Source organism: Agelaius tricolor, unplaced genomic scaffold (genome assembly GCF_023055355.1).
Source record: "Agelaius tricolor isolate 1412-34295 unplaced genomic scaffold, bAgeTri1.0.p SCAF_2, whole genome shotgun sequence".
Classification (NCBI taxonomy): Eukaryota; Metazoa; Chordata; class Aves; order Passeriformes; family Icteridae; genus Agelaius; species Agelaius tricolor.
This window is the reverse complement of record NW_027269262.1, coordinates 62,192,695-62,213,481: the sequence shown is the minus strand read 5'-3', so window position 1 is coordinate 62,213,481 and position 20,787 is coordinate 62,192,695. Positions and strand designations below refer to the sequence as shown.

At 39.4% G+C, this 20,787-nt stretch overlaps 1 protein-coding gene across 7 annotated transcripts in view; it reads right to left on the bottom strand.

Annotated features, from left to right (window-relative positions):
• SULF1 (sulfatase 1) overlaps positions 1-20,787 on the bottom strand; it is a 148,771-nt gene that overhangs the window by 99,209 nt on the left and 28,775 nt on the right. For 3 of the 7 annotated variants that reach the window (XM_071420783.1, XM_071420766.1, XM_071420831.1), the window contains exon 3: positions 1,807-1,870. The exons of 3 other annotated variants lie outside the window; for them this stretch is intronic. The gene's annotated coding sequence lies outside the window, so the exon portion shown is untranslated. The remainder of the gene's footprint in view (positions 1-1,806; positions 1,871-20,787) is intronic. One more of the 7 variants, XM_071420776.1, reaches the window with a different exon arrangement.

The window sequence follows — 20,787 nt, the reverse complement described above, 5'->3', positions numbered from 1 at the left end:
AAATTTAGCTTATGAATTCCTATTTACTTTGCTGAATCACTCTATAGAATCAAGTTTATCACACATAATTACCTTGCTTGCAAGTTAGCATGTTGCTATAGTTAAAATAATTGAAACTTAGAGCCTTAATATACCCAGATTCTAATGAATGGTTCAAATATCTAGATGTCCATCGCTAAGTTCTGTAACTTGTCAGGATATTTTCTGAGAATATTTGTAATATTTTAATTGAAATTTCTGTTTTGGAGATACTTGTCTTAGCTTTCATAATTGTTCATTTTTCCTTTGCTAAAATGAAATAATATTAAAATCACATATAAATTAGCACAAACTATTCAATTTTGTCTTTAGGCATCCAAAAGGTAGCTACCAGTATCTGCTTTATTAGTCTGAATTCTTTCCTCTTCTTCTTCCTTTGATAAAAACCAACAGATAAATATCAATTTTCTCTGCTCCTGAACCAAGCTACTATTAAGATTCCGGATCTCATGGGTGACTTCAGTCGGAAGGTTTCCCTGACAGAAAAAAAAGAGCTTTGCTTCGTTTATTTTCATGAGCACAGTAAATATTTTGTTGATGTGAGCCACGGTTTCAGCCTCAACTCGGCACAAGCTTCTGACAGAAGAGACACCACCTTCCCCCACCATCCTGGCAGCGAGTCTCCCCTGCGTGTGTCAGCACAAACGCTCCTGGGGCTGAGGGGAGCCCGGTGAGAGAACTAATCTCTCCAAGTACTAACCATGCCAACCAAAATTGTTAGAGAAACCAGCCAACAAGATTATTTTTCAGGTGGGTCAGCCCTTTCACTTGGCTCCCTGTGTTGTCACACCAGTTCCAGTGCTCTCACAAAAAAGGAGGAGAACCAGGGGTCACCACACCAGAAGTCAGCACGTGGAGCTTGAAGCCCTCGTCTTGAACACGGGGACACTGAAACCACCAGACAGTGCTTTCCTGCCTAAAAATCAGCCTGTCAGTTTAAAGGGTGTCTCTCTGGACTTCCTCTTCCTCTGTTGGGAAGTCTCTTTGTCTGTCAGTCTGTCTGCTCCCCTTCTCCGGGATCTCTCTCCATCTGGTGCATCACCCTTCTGGGAAGAACAGCCAGCCCCCAGCTGCCCAGTGCTTGCACACTCTTGAACAGCTCAGAGGGCTGACTTTGGTTTTGGAACAGTCATTTTTTACTGGCTCTTACAGCTGTTTGTAAGGGCAGTGGCAGAGAAGTCTTTCTCTTTTGAGGGTGGTGAGTGCACTTAGATTCTTCATTTGAGAACTTCTGAAAGGTCAATCTGAACCTTATTAGGAAAGCCCTGGTGACTTGCACAGACACCATCAATGCAAACAATGAACACAGATGGGGAGCATTATTTCAGTCACAGCTGGGTACCTGGGACCAAAAAAAAAAATTCCCAGGATAACTGGGGCATTTATAGCTCTCACGGAATGGAGTGGGAGGAAAAAAAGAAAGAATGAACTCTCCCTTCAATAAACCCAAACTGGAGATAGCATAAATCAAAATTGAGGAGCCTGAAATACATACAAGCCTAATATGCTGCTACAAAATGAAATGTAACCTTTTCTTCTCTAATGCAGAACAGGTTAATACAGTGGCATAAACAGTAGACTCATTGTCTCAGCTAATTGGAAAGGATTGTGAATTTTAAATCATCAGTTTTTAGGCAGCCAAGATTGTGGAGGTCTAAATAAGTTTAAATCAAAAGCTGCCAGTATTTGGGAATTTAACAAATCACCTCATAGTTATTAGTACGCCATAAATAAGTTCCTGTAGTATTATGGTCCTCTAAATCTTACCTTTTTCTTATGCAAGAAAGAAGTATTATCATTATTTTTCCACTCTCAGTTCAGTCCTTTTTTTCTGTAATAAATAAACCAATAAAAATTATAGCAATTTCTAAGCAATAAACTTAATAATATTTTGAAAGGAAAAAATCCCAAAGAAATCACTATACCTATCAATTTACTTCTAGGAGTAAACCTCAGCACAGTAAGAAAAACATTGTATACACAAATGTTTTTTTGAGCTGTCCCATAAACTTCACTGGGAACATGGTCTCAAATTTCAGCAGGGAGCAGTTACAGCAAAATACATTGGTACTGCAATTTTCTCCATTTATAAACAATTATTTTTCTTATTTAATTATTTTCTTGAGAAGATTATACAGGCGGTGTACAGTATCTACAGAGGGCAATAGCTCTCTAAAGCGGCTTCTGCAGGTGCAAAGCAGAAATCCAGCAAGACTTATTTAGATTCCATTCAGTTAGTTCAGTTAAGCCTGCTTCCTAATAAATCAAAATACAAACCAATGTGCTGTTAGGTTTTCAGTTTGGTAATGGCTTTGAAAACCAGTAGGTCTTCTGCATTTTCACCTTGAAAATTTAAGCTCATAATCTGTGCTGAGCACTCTTAGTATTTAAAAAATACACAGGCATAAAATAACTACAGAAGTGAAAATTAATGTTATTATTGTATTATATATTATATGGCTTTGGATCTCTTTATTTGAAAGATTAGTTTGTCCAGCTTTTAAAAATGTACTATTTTTTGTTTTTTGGTTTCCAATTTTTTAGCAGGGTAGTAATTGCTAGGATAATCAGACTGAAGTGTTTCTTTGACATTGTCACTAGCTATTGAACCTTTTTGCTCACCATTGATTTCATATAAAGTTATGGGCATTAGTTTAGTCTTCACTAAACTAATGAAGACTTGTCTTTCTCTCTGGATACCCTCAGCACCCTTGGGCATGTATATTGCTTGGGCCAAGAGGTTAGGGATTAAAGAAAGGCACTCTCACAGTCAATGACCCTCAACACAACTTGTCCGTCCCAATGGCCACACAAGCTCTCCTTTGACCACATCAGAGGAGCCAGCAATGCTCTGCCAACCTTCTGAGTGCCATAACTCTTGAGTGACCAGCCCTAGGGATGGGTGAGTGCACCAGGGCCCTTCCCACAGGAGCTGGATGAATGAACAGGAGAGTTAGAACATTTTTTTTTTCCCACAGCAAAATCTGTGATATAACTAAAGGCCAAGAACTCAGAAAAGACATACACGTTTTTTCCACTTACTGTGTTAGCTAGACCAAGCCTCATGATGTGAGGAAATACCAGCCATCAGCTACAGTACAAGAGGATGTGAAGGAAGGAGAGGTATGCAAATACTTCAAGATGATTAAGCATTTTATTCCTTCAGTTCTAAAACATTAATGAGGTCTTACTCTGTTTTGTAACTGTTGCTTGTTGTAGCTACATGGAGAGGTGGGCTGTGATGCATAAGGCCAGATGTTTAGCCTTAGCAATATGAGTGCAAATGCCACAGAAAGCGTGACTGCATAGAAGTACCAAAGGATGAATTTTGGCCCTTAAATTGCTATTAAAAGGAGTATTTTTCCCCCTATTATTATTGTTGTTATGGGAAACAAATTGGGCAAAGAATTTTTTGGAAGGAAAGGGCTTTCTAATGGCCAAGAATGTAATAGCAAAGAAAATAAAACAAATTATTAAGATGAAACTAAGCTAATGAAGAAAACAATGGTTAGAACAGCAAATTAAACAGAGGGAAGATGCTTAAAAAAAACATCTTTACATCATTCGTGTTCACAGTCAGTAAGCTGACTGCATGTGGACAAGAAAATTTCTTTCTTTCATTTGTAAAAAATATCTCCCTTTATCACTGAGATAGATGATTTTTTATATACATTTTTTTTTCTCACTACGCACTGTAGATGTTAATTTCAAGGACATGATAAGACAAAATCAAGAATCACCTAATTTCACCATCTGGGGTGAAACACTGATTTTAGGAATCTCTTTATCTATACATACAAAAGAATAATATTAGATGATGAAACAGAGAAATGATGAAATAAGCCCTTGAATGACATACAGAGGAAGAGTCAAATAGCACTGGAATCAACAGGAATCTTTCCATTTACCTAAGTAGGTACTAACAAGTCCATACAGAGCAGAAAAATACATATGGAGATGGTAACTACCATTGTCAAAGTTTCCATATCCCTGTTTTCCACATTCATGAGCATATGAAAATACAATGCTTTCCTGTAGGTGTACAAAAGAGTCCATTATGACTTAACTTTTGAAAGGAGGTTATACCATAGTTTTATTCTATGAAAAAGAGGATTCATTTTTTGCTTGAAATACTGCTGTGTTTAAAGAATTTGCATTTGAATTTTAAGTTTTCTTTTCTTACTTTTATTCCTCAGGTTTCTGTGCATCATTTACTACCAAAATTCTTAATACAATTTCTTAATACAACCAGGAACTTTGTCACAACACATTTCCAAACTGCGGTACAGATGGAAACTTAACAGCATCCCATCATGAGAAAGGCTTACAGCACACTGTAATACATAAAATTATTATTTATTGTTCCTGCCTTTGAACAGCAGGAGTTTAGATACTGCCAGATGGCATATTGTTTGGGAATTTGGGGGAATGTAAATGCATGTGTGGCACTGAGAGAAATCCTCCCTGTATAACATAGATAACCCATAAAACACAGGAGAGGTTACTGTGTGCAGGACTTTTTCCATACCTGGGACATATTTCCAAATCATTCCAGAAATACATGGTAATACATGGTTGTAACCATCTCCTAGGGCTGCAATCATCTTACTTAATTTCACAAAAGAAACACGGTCACAAAGCCTCCAAGGAAGACCTGAGGGACTGCAGGGAGTGTTGTGTGTGATTCACTTCATCTCAGACAGACCTAAATTTACACACTCGGTTTCAGGCCAGAAGGGAGGAAAATACCAGACCTACATCTTCCTACAGATTCAGCCCGAGACATGTTCATTTCTTCCTCAGACCTACGATGTACAAAGAATGACCTCATGCAGCAGTTTCCCATTTCACTCAGGAACAACTTTATTTCAGTGGACAACTCTGTGATTTCAGTGGGCATTTCCATATGTATAAATATTCTATATATAAGTTAGAAAAGCAATATGATTGCAGATGTAACTCACTGAAAACCAAATGACCTGGAAGATATTTTGGTGGTAGAGTTCACAATTGCCAATAAATGGACAGCAGATCCAAATCCAGTTACCCAATACTATTTTTTGCTGGACTATCAACAAGAATGATTGCAAAGCAGCCTGAGGAACCACAATTTATGCAAGCACTGAATTTTCATCTGGCTTTGTCTTTCTCATTGACTTCAGTAGGCAGTAGGGGGTATTTCTGGATAAGGATATAATTTAATATTTCTCAGAACTGCACTCCATTATTGACATATAAGGGATCTTCAGTGTACACAGAGTTCTCACACTGCCTGGCACTGTTATTAGGCCATCTAGCCTTGCTCATAATAGATTGAGAAGATAGAGTAGTTAAAAGGCACCAAACGTCAGCAACTTATGAACTTTACTGACTTCAGCACTCATTCAGCAGTATTGCCATCACAATGGAAACATCTATTGTTTAAAAAAAAAGCACCAGCCTATGAAGATCAATACAACATCTATTTCTGTATTCAAAACAGCACAGTTATAACTGATCTCATATGCTTTTAGATATTCATAACTCAATAGGATTATCTCACAGACTAATTTGTAAGCATTTTTGATAACTTACAGCTGAAGATGACTTGCTACCAATATACTGGATATACAGAGCATTTCAGCATCAGTTATTACATGACTCCTGATGCCCATTTCTGGGTGAGAAGGTACAGAAGAAAACTACTTGCTGTCACTTTTTTGAAGACTAAATACTGCTTTTAGCAGTCATGAGCAACCCACTTAAATTAAATAAAATTAAGCTACATAAATATTTTTTCTTCTGAAACAACTGACTTCAATAATTTAATTTTTCATTATTTTAGTGAATGTAGTAGCAGTTGAATGCTTGAAAAAAATGATAGCCCGATGCAGGAATCTGTTTTGCTACACTGTGAAAAAATGCTGTCTACAGGATTCAAGTCTGCTTCCCAGTGCTTTGCTAGCTAGCTGGTGACAAAACTAGACACAATTCTTAACTTCAAAAGAACAAAGGGGAAAATTCTGCTTTATGACATAAATGTAGAAAACAAAACCAAAAGTTTGAACATTAAGAGTATTGAAGTAAAAAAACAATAAAGCCAACATAGTAGGCAATAGAAATATAATAAACACTCTAAAATAATAGAAAAATATTAAGTTCAATATAACTTTATTACTTTATATAGAACTTGTGATTTTTCTTCCTTGATATAACCAGAGAGGTTATGGCATTGGAAAAGCAACCGATGTCATCTACCTGAATTTGTGCAAAACATTTGACAATGTCTCCTTGTCTATAAACTGGATATGTGTGAATTGATAGATTGAAAACTTGTTGGATAAAGAATTGGCTGGCTGATCACACTCAAAGGGCTGAGGTCAGTGGCTCAATGTCCAAGAGAAGAGCAGTGAAAATGGGGCCCCTCAGGGGTCTGTATTGAGAGTGGCACAGTTCAGCACCTTTGTTGGTGACAAGGACAGTGGGATCGAGTGCACTCTCAGCAAGTTTGCCTAACACACCAAGCTGTGTGCTGCAGTTGACACCCTGGAGGTGGGGATGCCACCCAGTGGGACTGTGACAGGCTTGAGAGGTGGGTCCATGCAAAATTCATGAAGTTCAACAAGGCCAAGTCGAGCGAGCTGCATCTCGATTGAGGCAATCCTGGGCACAAGCACAAGATGGGCAGAGAATGAACTGAGTGCAGCCCTGAGTAGAAGGAATTGGGGGTGTTGGCTGACAAGAAGCTCAACATGATCCAGCAATGGTGCCTGAACCCAGAAAGCCAAATGTGTCCTGGGCTGCATCAAAAGAAATGTGTCCAGCAGGTCAGGGGTGGTGATTCTTCCCCTCTACTTCCCCTCTACTCCTCTCTCATGAGACCCCACCTGGAGTGTTCCAACAAGCTCTGGGACCCCCAGCACAATAAGGATGTTGAACTGTTGGAACACACCCAGAGAAGGGCCACCAAGATTAGAGCTCTGGAGCACCTCTTCTCTGCAGAGAGGCTTGGAGAGCTGGGGTTGTTCAGCCTGCAGAAGAGAGGGTTCTGAGAGGACCTTAGAAAAGCCATTCAGTAACAAAAAGGGGCCTACAAAAAGCTGGCAAGGAACATTTTACAATGGCATGTGGGGCAGGACAAGGAGTAAAGGCTTCAAACTGAAAGAGGGTAGGTGTAGATAAGATATTAGAAAGAGATTCTATAATGTGAAGGTGGTGAAGCCCTGGCAGAGGTTGTCCAGAGAAGCTGTGGATGCCCCATCCCTGGAAGTGTTTAATGCCAGGTTGGATGGGCCTTGGGCAACCTGGTCTTGTGGAAGGTGGCCCTTCCCATGGCAGAGAGTTTGGAACTAGACAATCTATAAGGTCCCTTCTAAACCAAACTATTCTATAATTCTAAGCATCTATGATTGGTTTTATCTGGCAAGTGTACTAATTCTGAATAGAACTAAAGACTTTGGGGATATTCCTGTTATCATCATTCCAATACCATCAATCACTAAGGAAAGGGGCAAAAAAATATGTGTCATCTTACAAACACCAGAAAGGCAACAGAATCTCCTTGACATAGACTTCTACACAACCATTATAATTTTTCAGGGTGCAAAGCATTCCCATGTTTCTTGTATGCAATTCTGAGGGGAGAAAACTATTAATTTGCATTTGAAGGGATGTCCAGGAAGACCTGGCAGCCACAAAATAGACTTAAAATATTAACTAATACTCAAAATAAATGAAGGGGGAGGGAGGTGAAACAGGAAATTTTTTAGGTGTGACTTGATGAGGGTTAATGAGCCCTCAATTATATGTGTACTTTCTTGGTTGATAAAATATGAAAATATTCCTCTGCCTTACTGTTCTGGCAGATTTTTCAGCAGCAAAATACAGCTTTTTCTTTTTTGTTTAGCAAGAAACACAGCCTACTGACAAGGTTGTTTCAGACAGAAAAATAACTCAGGGGTCTTATAAAACAGATTTTCCTGTATTTCAGTACTTAAAATAACAAAGTCAGTGTGACCTGAAACTTGACCACTCCTTATCACCTTCTGAACATAAAGAACAATGTCACTACAATCAATGAATCAAAAAGCAAGATGATCTTAATTAAAAAATTTAAGGAGCAATTGAGGAAAGTGAAACATGAAGGTGAGGAAGGAGGGAAAGAAGCTTACTTGCTGGAAATTTTCCTCTCTTATTTGGAGAATGCAGAAGCTTACTAGAAAAAGACAGAAAAGAAAATAAATGTAAGTAATAAATCTTTTGTGTTAGCTCGTTAATGTCTGTGCTTTAAAAATTTTTATTAGCTTTTTTTTTTTTTTTTTAAGAAATGTGGAACTGTTCCATGGACACAACTGAGCTCTGCCTTCTGTTAAGGGTTGCAGCACCATTGAAGTTCGAAATAATTTAAGCAGTTCTGTTGGGCTTTCAATTCCCCCACCTTCTTTTTTTCTTTCAGTGGATTGAAATGTGACCAAATAGCAGCATGACTGTGAGTGGAAAAGATAATTCTCACACGACATTCTTCTCAGTGCTTTGGGGAAAATGCACACATACAAACACATTTGCTGATGTCTGATTCAAGATGTGAAAAAAGAAAAAAACAGAAAAATCTATGAGGTTTTTTTTTTCTTCTGAAATTGGAAACACACTTTAAAACTCTCCTATGATTTGTTTTGTTTAGGCTAATTATGACTTCTGCTTTATGTTGCCACAATAGATAGTAAACATTTGCAATATATTTACTGAGATTAAAAGAATTATGGGATGAATTTGTATCTATTATGCCATTAGCCTTAAGCAACACTGCTTTAGTAATCAGTGGGAATATATTTTTATAAGTCAAAAAGGTGACTTATCAGTGTAACCAGACATTTTGCATTCTCAATACATTACATAATAAAGAGTGCTAGCAAATTTTGCTCTTCAGGGAAAAAAAATACTCTTTTGTTGAAATTTTATGTTGCTATACTGACAGAGCTGGATTAAAGATGGAGGGAAGAAACTCATGGATTGGCTGGGAAATATAGCTTGCGCTGCCTCTCATGTGTGTGCAATTTGTTTATTTTTATGTCCTTATAATGAACTTAAAAATGGGAAGTTCCTGAAGCAAAGTATGTCCAAAAGAGTGAAAGCTACATAAAAATTCTAACACTTCAGATACAGGAATTTACTTCTGTTGTTGTGCCTCCCACACGTGTGCACACAGAAAAAACATTCACTTTCCTTATTAAAACATGATGGTGAGACTAGCTCATACTAAGACCATTTTTTCCACATCCTACTCACAAAATCTAAATTAGATTAGAGTCAAGCTTCAGCCACATTGTCTACTTTTCCGAGTAGGGGTTTTTTTAGCATCTACGTATCTTTTGAGTTTCTCCAGCAATATGAAGGACTGTGAAAACTCCTAACTATAAAAGCTATTTTAGATCTTAAAAATTCATGTCTACTTTCTTTCATCCTGTTTTTCTATTGTATATTGTTATCTTTTCCTGAAGTCTACAGCCAGAAAATTGGTATCAGCATTTTCCCCCTTAATATCACGATATATAGGGTAACACAATATCAATTCACCAGTGAAACTCAAGGCCCTGATGCATAATTTTGGAAATTTATTTGCTATTAAATGAATAAATTAGTTCTTCCAACTCTTCCATTTTCTATATTCCTATCTCTGGACAAGTTTACTAACCCTCTAACAGAGTCAGTGGAATAGGAGGTCTATCCTGATGGGAGGGCTCCCCAGTGCTTCTTGTTCATGGCTTGGCATATAAACTACCATTTTAAAATACTTCAATGTGCATCAAGATGCAGAGTAGCTGAGGAGATTCCATGGAGCGCATTCATCTTTGTTTGCAATGGGACTTCTAATTTCCAGGAGATTACAGGAGCAAGAGCTGGGAGGACAGATTCTGAAATCTCCCTGAGGCATCAGAGACCAAGGATCAGTGCAGAATAAAGATCTGTGTTGAGGCTCCAAGCTACAAGTGAGGAGTCTAAGACAGTATTTCAGACCCGTCATCTTGCTGAGCAAAGAGCAGACCTAACAAGCTGGTGAGAAGGAGGACACTTGCCTTGTCAGAACTTGTATGTCTAAATTATCCTGCTCAGGAATAGACAACATATTCTCCTCAGGAAGTTACAGGAGGAGCTCAACCGTTGTAGGGTCAAAGATCTTGTGGTGCAAAGAACACTGCTAAAGAAATTAGAAACATCCTTCAGATGCGAGTGGTCACGTGTGTCCCTTCTACAGGAACACCTTTACCACATGCCTGGGGGCATTGCTGTCACATTTATTTGAGGAATGCTGAGCCAGTTTCAATACATCTGTACAAGCAAGTCTGCACTGGTGCAAAAAGTCAATAAATGCCACTCAAGACAAGTTGTGAGTTTCAGAGACATTTACAGATTTGTGGTGATGACTGCTATCACATTAGGGTTACCTATGACCAATTACAAAGGGATGGATAGTGGAAAAGCATGGATAAAAACTGAATAAGACCATACTTGCTAGCAACTCAATTCAGCAAAAAGGTCAAAAAGAGCAGGACAGTAGCCAAGTTTTAAGAAGAAAATGTTGCTCAAGTTAAGGTTATTTTGAGTCTTTTTAATGGTAAACCTTATAAAATCTCATAAATAAGTATTCTCCCTTACCACAACCCTATACAGAACCGTGGAATTTCCTTTCACTTTTCTCACACTGTGAAACTCTGACAAAGATGGCTCAGATGTGGACTGAGTTCCAGAAAACATGCCTTCCACTGCAGATATTCAAGAATTGGGTGAATGGTGTGGGTGGTCACATCACTTGCATAATGGATGAGTCAACAGTTGATCTTCTCTTACTGAAGATCAAAGTTCTGCCGAACAAAGTTCTTAATAAAAAAGTGGTTCAGTATTTTTTCTTATACCTATAACAGGAGAAATTGAAGTTGTATTTCCCAGAATACTACCAGAGGTTAGTAGTGTTCCTAATTAAATGCCTGGCATTGAATGAATTGAACGTTCAGTGCTATTCACAAAGTAGCTAAGCTCAGAGAGCAGGAGGCTTTTTAAGGGGGTAGGTATCTCAGGTGGAGATCAGGCTAAAATTAACAACTAGTGTGGCTTTGGACTTCATATATTTTAAGTTGATAAGTTTCAGCTCTATTGGTTAACTCTTCATCTGGCTACAAACAGAATGTTAAAATAACTTCATAAGGAGAATATATGCATCAATAGGATATAAGCATATTGAACTAAAATTAGATTGTTATAATTGTCAGTTCTAAAGTTACAGAGACATATAAGAAGCACCATTATGGAGAATCAACAATAAATGATGGGAAGAAGTTCCAGCCACATGAAGATGAGGAAAGGCAGCATAGCTGTAAAGCAGCAAGATATTCAGGGGAAATAATAGCACTAATGTCTATGATAATAAGGGTTCCAGACTGTTGTCTGATGCAAATGTTTGAAATTTGTCTATTTTAGGACTCAAAAGTTCATTCAAAGTCTTCCCAAACTTCTGTAGAAGGCAATAAAAAATCCATACTGAAAATGAAACTTAAAGTAAAAATCTTGTATAGTTTATATGTTTTAAGTAGTAGTCCTCAACACCGTTCATTTGGACTGCACAACAAACCACCGAATTTGAGATACTCTTTGAAGAAGATCTTATGTGACAGACCTGGCCAAAACCAGGAAGAGCATCTTCTCATGTGAATGTATTTTGGAGAAATATTTCTCCTGCAGTTCACTGTGACTGGAAGATCTATTTAAAGGTGAGCTAAGAACAACTGCATGCATCATAAGCAAATTACAAGCTGGAGTGAATTGCTTTAGTATACTGCTTTTTATAAATATCCAGTTTACTCAAAGACACTGAGAAGTCAGGATGAAAATCAAGAATAAAATTTAATTCGAAGTAAGATAATGAAAACAAGTTGAGGGCAAGTGTTTCAAGAAAGATAAGCAACAGTTATTAAGTTAGAGAAGGACACTGAATTGGAGGTAGCAATGGATCTCCTCAAGACAGGACTGACAGAAGGACCTAGGTGGGCTGGAACAATGGGCCATCAGGATCCTAATGGAATTCAGCAAGGACAGACATGAAGTCCATCTGCTCAGAGCTCATTAAATGGCACCTATGCTCAATTTTTTTGGGCCTACAGTACAAAACCAGCTGTGATGAACTGGAGCAAGATCAGTGGAGAGCTATCAATATGTTTTAGAGATGGAGCATTTGCCCTGCAGGGAGAACCTGGCATTGTTCCTCCTGGAGATTAGCTGGACATGGGGGGGATTCAGAGCAGCTGCCCAGTGCCTGTAATTAGCTATAAAGAGAGAGAGCAAGGCTCTGTCAGGAGTCAGCAGTGCATGGCAGGAAGACAAGAGATAAGGGGCATAAGCTGAAACAAAAGAAAGTCAGACTGGATATAAATCAAAGTAAGCTTCTTCCCTGAAACAAAGCCAAATAGCAGAACAAGTTGCCCAAGACACTGTGCACTGTGCACTTAATATCTTCTGGGGATTTTCAAGATGCAACAGGATAAAGTTCTGAGCAACAGAATCTGATCTCATAGCCTAGTTTTAGCACCACCTGAGACCTCCCAAGGTCCTTTCCAACCTGACTCTTCCAGTGTTCATTCTGCGAGTATATGAAATGTTTAATATATTTGCAGAGGGCTTGGTTGAGAGTATCTTCACAGGAAAGGTTGAGTTTCCTTATTCTTGACAGAGGGATAAAGAACTGACTTGACCATCCCCATTTGGAATATATATGGATGAACACAGTGCTAATCATACAATTGTGCTTTGTGAGGACAAAATGTACATTGAGAACTAAACTAAAATGAAATTTTAGTGTGGAGATTGGCTGGTTCTTTCCCTGCACTACACAGTAGCTGCCACTATCACTGCACATTGTTGTGTGTCTCATAACAAAGCTCCATGGAAGGCAGGCAATTCGATGTGGCATAACAGACAGAGACATCCCAAACTTCAAAATTCTACAATGGTTATTACTGAGACTGAGGGCAGGAGAGAGCTTCAGACCAAGTTCTTCTCCTCTCAAGAGTGTGGTACCTGAAGAACATGACTGCCTTTCCAGTAAAAGCAGTGATGTCCTGAGGACATCATATGAATGGTTTCTGCTGTCTCTGAATCTTTTTCACAGGATGATGGAAAAAGTCTTTTGGAGTGAGCACACCAAGGACTGAGACCCCCTATCCAGCCAAAAGCATTCAGTCTCACTCTGTGTGTGGCAGTAGGCACAAAAGAGTCCCAGACAGAAATGGAAAACATAGCAATATTTCTAGATTTTTGCAGAAGCAATGGGCTCAATAAATTGCAAATGCAGCAACTCTGTTAATTTGTTCTTAATGACAATAAAGAAGATGCTTGGAACAGAACCATTAACCAAACAGATTTTTTCCCAAGATTTGTTAATCTCTAGCAAGAGAACTGACAAAATCATCACTAGCAAAATAGAGCTGGAGACATGAAAGAAGAAGTCTTGACACTTCATCATCAATGCCACAAGCTATTAATTTCCCTCTGAAAATCCAGTGTAACAATTTTGATTCAGGAAAGATGAATGGCCATAGCAGGGTAAGTAAACATGAACTGTGGAAAGTCTTTCTGGTTAAGCTGGAAAGGCTGCAGCCAAGATATTTCCTACTTAACCTTCATCAAGGAAAAGGTCAAAAAAGGCCAATGTATTTAAGCAGGGCACAGGATGGAACAGAAAAAAACTTACTATGAAAAAGATGAAGTTCACATTCTTTTGGTCTTCATTAAAACTATTCCACATCACTCCACACTTTCATTTAAAGCAGTTTCCTGACAGCATTGAAAACAAGATCTTAAAGCATCTTTTGTCAAAAGATAAAAGTGTAAATGGAAAACAATTTGTGTACTGTACAAAAAACAGTGAAAAGTATGAAGGATGCATAAGAAAGAGGAAAAAATACCTTTAGCCTTAGAAAATTATATAAGCAGTGGTAGGCAAGGTAATCAACCACCCCGTGTACTTCCATGTACATGTACTCTAGGCTGAACAGTTACCAAGGCATCTGTGGCTTTACCAAAGTGGATTTTTAAATTTTTTTTTATATGAAGCATCTAAGGAAAAAAGAATTTTCTTCAAGCACTATAAAAGAGATGGAAATTAATGTCCACAGGTATGTAATTTCCAAACTGCTTAGAAAACAAAATAGCTCTGCTTTGACACTCTCCCTCCTTGTGTCCATAACAGCAACTATGGTTACTGGGCAATAGAATATAATACATGGTAAACGCCACACTCAGGATTTCTCCTGGAAGAAGAGATAAGTATACCTCTGTGCAGACTGATACGTAAATGGATCAACACATATGTGCAACAAGGACAAAGAAATGCTACTGAGAGAGGAAAAGAATATACTTTCTTTCCATTCTCCACTCACCAAATCTGGTCTGCCTTCCTTTGGGATATCTATCAGTCATGATTCAGACTCCTACTCCATCTATTTTAGAAGTTCCCTAGTGTCTCAGTCTAATATGTGATGTCTCTTGCCCTATAGTGTCAGCATGGCACTTTCTTGCCTACCTCAATTTTCATCCTTCATTGTTCACTACCACTGTTCCTATTAACTGTATATGTTGGCAATTCATGATGAAGTGGGCAAAAAGCTCCTTCAAACAATGAGAGTGGCCCACACAAAGCTTTCAAGATAAGGACTGAGACATGGACTCTTCGTTTCATACCCAATGTGACTCAGCAAGGCGTCTGGAAGAGATGGGTGAGGCATTCCAGGAAACCTGCTCTACCTCCCTGTGTTAGGCTCTCATCCAAAATAACTGCAACACTTTTTTTAGAGATGAGTTGTTTGACAGTTGGGTATGACTTCAAAAACCAGACTCATAAATACATGCATTACTGAGATCAATTCTGAACTGAAAAGCTCAGCACTTTCTTCTACTGTAGGCAGGGAAACATAGCAACTCTGGCAATCACTGGTGGCTGGAGACTAAAACAAAGCAGTGAATTGTTCAAATAGCCACCAGATTCAACACTCTGGTACTCCACATGTCTGTGTCCCTCTTCCACTGTCATGGTAGCACCAGTGTCACAGTTGAGGCTTCAGTACTGAGCTGTGATACTGCAGCAAATGCAGAATGGTTGAATTACTGCTGTTATCTGAATGGTCTGTGACTGAAGGGCAAATATTCTTGTGGGAAATGAAAATTTGCTCTGCACTGTATGTTGCCCTGGGGCTCTCAAGGTGTGTGCATGAGTAATCTCCACTGGAGGAGTGAAGCAGACAGGTCACAGCAGCAGCATCACTCACCTGAACTCGAGCTCTAATGCCCATATTGATGACCTCATTAAACTGTATGTAGGAAACAGCTTTATTCAAAGCAGCCTTGAACCAGCACCCAAAAGCAATCTGATAGGCATATGAATGTCATTGCAGAACTCCCTCAGCACAGATTCAAGCTCCTCAGGAAGTGATTCTCTCCAATAACTCTCTGGATTTCTTAAAAACAACTAAGGATTTTTACACGGCATATAAAAGTAGGGATACACAAAGTACACATGATATTCTCACACTGCAAATGCTCTGCAGCTACCAGAAAGAGCAGTAAATTCTCCATCCTTACATACAAGATAGACAGGGTCCTCAAAACACACATTATCAAGATAGAGTTCACAATGTCACTTGTCCAAGACAGCACATACCTCAGCTATACTTAGCCATATCCTTGCTTTATCTGGCTTTTGCAGACCACTTTGCATGTTGGCAACTATTATGCTCTCTAAAGGTTTCACAGGATTTGATAGATGTCCTCTTCGTGCTATAGATATCCATGGTACCCAAGACCAAAATAAATAGCTGTAACACAGACCTATTTCTTGAGATGTGGTTATATTGCATCTCAAACCCTTCACAAGCTGATGATGTGCAAAACTGTGCAAAATTTATGGAGAGGAGATGTTTGCAGAACAATTTATTGAAAGACAAAATCGGATGTGAGCTGCAAAGGACAGGGAAAATCTGAAAAAATGGTGTACTTCTTTCAATACCTCTCTGTAGCTGTACATCTTCCTGTGTTGAACTGCTATTCTTTTGAGGACTCTGGTGATCCCTGACTATGCACACCTCAAAGTCTCTTCATTTTGCCCTTCCTCCCTTCAGAGGATCTCTGCTTTAGAGGAATGCTCCATACCAAGCAGAAGGAAAACAAAACCCAAATTCAGTGGCCTTTTTCACTTAGGAGTTGAGTTGCAGAGCAATACAGCTCAGGAGGCCTTCCTCTGTAAACCTTATTATTGTCAATGGATGGAAGTTTACAGTGGTATAAAAATGCCAACCTCCTACTGATATAGAGATAAAAGAAACTACTGGAATTCCTGACAGATACTTGTGTTCACTTCAGAACATTTTTTTTTGGTCTAACTGTTGTAGTTATCTCCCTAAATCCTACCATCTCCTGGTGGCCAAGCAGATAGTGTTACAGTCTCAGTTCATAAATTGGCCCTAGATGTATAATAGATAAGAACAAGGTAAATTCACATGTGTTTTACTAAACACGCATTCAAGATTTCAGATGTTATAGCTAAAATAAAATAGCGGGCAATGACATCAAAGAAACCCTTTGCTCAATATTTCTACAAAGGTTGGATTAATGCATGATTCTTTATTGTCACAAAGTTAGCAAAACTCGAGTATGATTCTAAAAGATACAATTCTTAGCATTTTTGCAGTCCTTGTGGGAGAAAAAGAAGGTGATAGTTAAAAGGCATCCTGTGCTGGTTATTTACAGGATGTTCAGTTTACTATTGCACTACTGTTCTCTAATTTGTGACTGGCATGCCCCTAGGCAGTCAAGTCACTGGGAAATAATCCTCAAAAGTTTTAGCATAGGTAGATCCAGAAACATGGGTCCTGAATCTCTTACTTTTCTCTCTTTCTTCCATTCTTTGGCCAACATAATATCCCTCTAAGATCATCCCTTATTCCTCATTGTGATTTTACTGCCTGTGGGCACCACCACCACCATCTCTGATTCCCCTAAGCTCTATCTACCCCACAGGCCTTTGAAACATTCTTTAAGTAATAACACTGAGTGATTTTTAAAACATTTTTGTGTAACCTATATAACTTACATTCACATTTTTTTGTCAGCAAAACCCAGCAATAGAACAGGTGACTCTTTGGAGGAGTACAGTGTTCCATTTCTACAGTCAGTACCAAAACTACATTTAATCTAAGTATCCTAGTCTCTTCCAGTGAATCATATCTCCACAGTCCAAATGAAAGACCTGCTTCATGCATTCTTCTGTGGAAAGTATAGGAGTGACTTTAAAGAGCTGTGTAGGAATTATGCCACAGCTGTCCAAATACAGTGTTTATCCATGCCATTGCTCATCTATGGGCTGATCAAGAAACCCAAGATGATATCAAGTTCTTCCAGGTCAAGCTCCTTAGCAATCTTTGCAAAGCAAGCTAGCTTCATCCCTACACATGGAAAGAGGCAGGTGCCTTTGAAGATTTACAAAAGGAAATCCTGCTTTCCTAACTGCAGTGCCTGGAGGTTTTCAGGGGGACTCTCTTCATTGATAGAGACAGAATATGCCTTTAGGTAGCTGCTGTGTAAGTATTTAAGACCCAAGGCGCACCTTGGCTATGCAGGCTGGATCCCACCCTCAGAATCTCATTCACCTTTTTAAAGCAGCAGCTGAGCAGGCACTTCTGTTTCTTTCCTCTTTTGTCTCCACACCACTTATTAGCTTCTCTCCAAATCCTAGTTGTTGGGTTAGAGAGTCAGAAGTGGTAAGGCAGGACTTTCTGTATTCTGAGTGATACTGCAGTGATTCTCTAAATAAAAAGGGATAGGCTTTCATTAAATGTGCACATTTAGCCTCATGCTCATGGTGACACTGGCACAGTCACACACATCTGTTATCACACTTCTCCTGTGGACACACACAGGGCCCCAGTGTGTGGGTTGAGAAGGTGTCACCAGGTAGTGGAATATCTTACAGCTCACAGCCCCCTAAAGGGTTGGCCATGTTTCCCCTCCTCATCCCAAGCCAGCAGCTCCAACCACTTTCATTGTTCCATGTGGACCCTCTGTCCACTTGCTGAGATGAACCAGCTCAGTAGGCAGGCAGCCAACAGAGCTTCCACTGCCCTGATGAGTCCATGCAGCACTCCAGGAGGTGAGCCAAGAGCCAAACCTGGCACAAGGAAGGAGATGGGAACACACTGCTGCAGGCAGAGGATGGGAAGATCAAGGATGGGTTTCTCCAGGGCAGCAAGCTATTCTGCTATCTGAGAGGAGACAAGAAACCTCACCCTCTGTTGCAATAAAACCTCTTTAACAAAATGGGAGTTATCAGACGACCGATCAGAAATTTCAGGGGGAGCTGATTACAGTAAACCTCAGGAAAAAAAAGTTGGGTTGTTTAATTGCCAGGCACGACATGCACAAACCCACCTCGTTCACACAGCCTGCATGCATTTACATAGGCAGATTTGGGATTTCTGTTAGTTTCCTTCATGTTTCTGGAGCTGCATGCAAGCCAGCTGTCTCAGCAACCAGGAGGATTAGGCTTAAAAAGCCAGAAACCAGAGATCTGAACTTCTTACGTTATATCTCGACTCTTACACTTGAAGCTTTACAAAGAAGGCTAAATATCTTCAGACTACTGATAAAAGTCAGGAGAGTTGGCAGTTTTGCAGACATTTACAGGCTTGGCAACACATTTTTCTGTTTTTAAGTGAAAACAGACAAAACAGTGCACATGGTAGAATAACGAACATCTTGGCACATTGCAATTACAATACTGGAACAGACCACTATTCAGTTTTAATAGATGCTTTTGAGAAAAACAATCCCCTGTGTTCAGCTCCCTGTTACATTTATTCTCCAGAATCCTAGTGCCAAAAGCTTCCCCATCTTCTCTGTGGGCTTTCCAAACAGAGTTCACCTCCTGTGAAGCACCACAAAAATACAGCTGCTGTCAAGCAGCTCCTCTCCTTGCTAAGATGGGTTAGATTCACATCACAGAGAAATGGCAGCATGCAGTGCCACGATTATATTCAAACCAGGATAGGATTTTTTTTTACTACAGCAGCACTGACTTTCTAGTCTTTTGCTTCTATATAGAAACTCCATGAAGTATTCTGTGGATAATCTAGCACTGATCTACAGCCTGGAATTCTACAGCACAGTACCACATCTAGAAATATTGCAGTATATATTCCAGCAATACTACCAAATTTGCAGATATAAATACTATAATGCAAGTTTATATTTAATTGTAAGTTAATTTTTGCTATGAAAGAAATAATTATAAGAAAAGGGAAATACTGATAAAATTTTGAGTGTAAAGGTCAACTATTACAAAAAAATGTTTCAGTGTAACCAAACCACCGGTGGTGGTTATGACTGGGAAGGTTCAGAGCTCCACAATTAATAGAGCACACACAGTAACAAAAGCTTACCAACCTTTCCAGCAGATTCTCAAAGTGGGAACTAAAGTTCTGGGAAAATCACTGACACTAAATCTGCTGTGTGCATAAACCATAAGATGAAACAAGCATTAGTTTCCTCAGAAAATAAAATTCTTAGGACACATGAAATTAAAATGGAATTACTCTCACCAGTTAACAACTTTTGAGTATGAATAAGCAATGCTAAACAAAGATCTTGCAGGGGCCCTCAAAAGCAGTCTACTGACATAACTGAAATGTGCTAAAATAATTCAGCTAAAGAGAGTCTTGTTTGGTTATTAATTTAATAATTACTGTGCTGCATTCTGAGGTGACACTGCTTAGAACCTTGAGCCTTTCCACTTTACAGCTTCCTCTCCAAGCACATGACAGCATTGAACTTGCCCCTCTTGGTAAGAATAACAATGGAATTACTGCACTCTGATCATATGGAAATGATGAATTAATGTTGGAGCAAGAAAAGTGAAAGAGAAAGAGATCTGAGGCAGGCAGGACAGAATATTACACTGCTGATCCAGCTGGGAAGGCAGAGTGATGACTGAAGGCTTGCTAAAGGGAGAAGCAGGGTGACTGGCTGCCACTACTAGGGCACAGCACAGGGGACTGTACCCCCTCCCACTCCCTTCCTCTGCTGCTTTCTGCACATGTGACTGCTCAGGGGTGAGGTCTGCAGGTAACTGGAGTGCAGGGCCAGCCACACCTCAATGGATTATTCACCATGTACATTCAGCCCCCCCACTTCACCTGCAGCCCACTTAATGTAGCTCTACCTGTGATGGAGGCATTGGGAAAGTGTAGTATGAGGAAGATGACTGTGCCTTCTGGGTGCCACAAAGCTCTCTTGAGAGCTGTGTTAATCAGTGCCTTCTGATTTAATATCCTCAAAATCTCCAAAGATGGCAGTTAAAATTTAAACAGGCATTCTGAAAAGACACTCTTGATCCCATTATCAGTGTCATGGATGGGATTACAATGGGGGCGGTAATGGTGGAAATGTTTTCGGAGAGATCCAGTATCAACAGCAGGAGTGGCCACTAATTGGATTCTTTCTATGTCACCGCAGAGTTGTCACGGGACCCTCGTTCTCTGTTGAACACTGCAGCTCTTAAGGGGCTCAGAAAGGAGCTTTCTCAATTGTTATCACATCAGTCTGCCTTCCCACTCAAACACAAATCCCCCAAAGCTCTTTCTAAAGCCAAGGAAATCATGGAACCCATGACTCCCATGACATCTGCAACAAGTGTCCTGCCTCATCAGTGTGAGAATGGGCCCTGATATTACACAA